Source organism: Triticum dicoccoides, chromosome 3B, assembly GCF_002162155.2.
Source record: "Triticum dicoccoides isolate Atlit2015 ecotype Zavitan chromosome 3B, WEW_v2.0, whole genome shotgun sequence".
In the NCBI taxonomy this organism is placed as follows: Eukaryota; Viridiplantae; Streptophyta; class Magnoliopsida; order Poales; family Poaceae; genus Triticum; species Triticum dicoccoides.
In genome coordinates, this window is record NC_041385.1 from 681,245,731 (window position 1) to 681,247,022 (window position 1,292).

The window sequence follows — 1,292 nt, forward strand, 5'->3', positions numbered from 1 at the left end:
AAGGGCCGGAGGCACGCGACGGACGTGAGGGAGGAAGCCATCGCCACGGCCACCATCGCCGCCGCCATGCAGCAGGAGGTCGCCAATGCCCACGTAGCGGCGACAACGAGGGAGGCGCTAATGTACCTAGGGTTAAACCCTGGCCAGCACGGCTTCACCAACACCGTCGTGGCCACGGTTAGCACCGGCTCATTTGCGTTTCGTCGGATTGTGCTGCCCGACTCCCCCGCGCGTCAGCGACACATCTAATGCCCGGCTTCCACATCTACCTGCAGGCCTCTCGACTCTCCGGGAGTGCTCGCCCGAGATGAGCATGGTGGCTCCTTCCACGCCCGTGCCCGCACCCATCGACCTTAACGCCACACCGGTGGCCGGCGGCTCGACGTCCGGAGGGGCGAGAAAACGCATGTAGCAGATGCCAGAGGATGTGTTGCCGGGCGCACGCAACCTGTTTGACGGAATGCCGGCCTCCGGCGACGATGACTACATGCAGAACATCATCTTCGAGGGTGGTGCACCGGCTGCTGGCGGTGCCGCTAGGGCTGGCTACGATCCTGACGAGACACAAAACCAGGACGGCTGAGGGCCATTCACGCCGCCCACCTTTCATCAAGATCAGGTCTCCTTCATGCATGATCAGGTCGGCGTGGACCTAGACGGCTTCCCGCTCGACCATGAGTTTCCGGAGGACTACGGTCTCGAGGAAGAGGATGATGTGGACATCGAAGGGGAGCCTTTGTTCGAGGCCGAGTTCGCCAACCAAGTCGCCGGGGGGAAGACGAAGCGTAAGAGCAGGCGAACAAAGGCGTACACGGCGGCCGAGGACAAGCTTATTTGTGAGTGTTGGAAAGACATTGGGCAAGACCCCAAGACCGGGGCCGAACAAAAGGCATCAACCTTTTGGACCTCGTGTCCATCGTGAGTTCCATGAGCACAAGAAGTTTCCGCCGTACCAAACGCATAGCACGCGCGGGTGGATGTCCATTTCGAAGCGTTGGAAGGTGATCCAACCAAGAGTGCAACAAGTTTTGTGCCACTCTTGAGAGCATCAAGGCACGCCCCGTGAGCGGCATCGACATGCAAGACATGGTATGCTAGCAAGCATCCCTCTTTGTGTCAGTTCGATTATGCTTGCATGTCCATTTCCATATCCGTTTGCCAATATGCTTGCATGCAATTTATTTGTAGGCATTCAAGGTCCAATACGATGGCAAGTGCTTCAACCTATTCCATTGTTGGAGGGTCATCAAGGACGAGGAGAAGTTCAAGGCGCAATACGCCGCCCTCAAGTC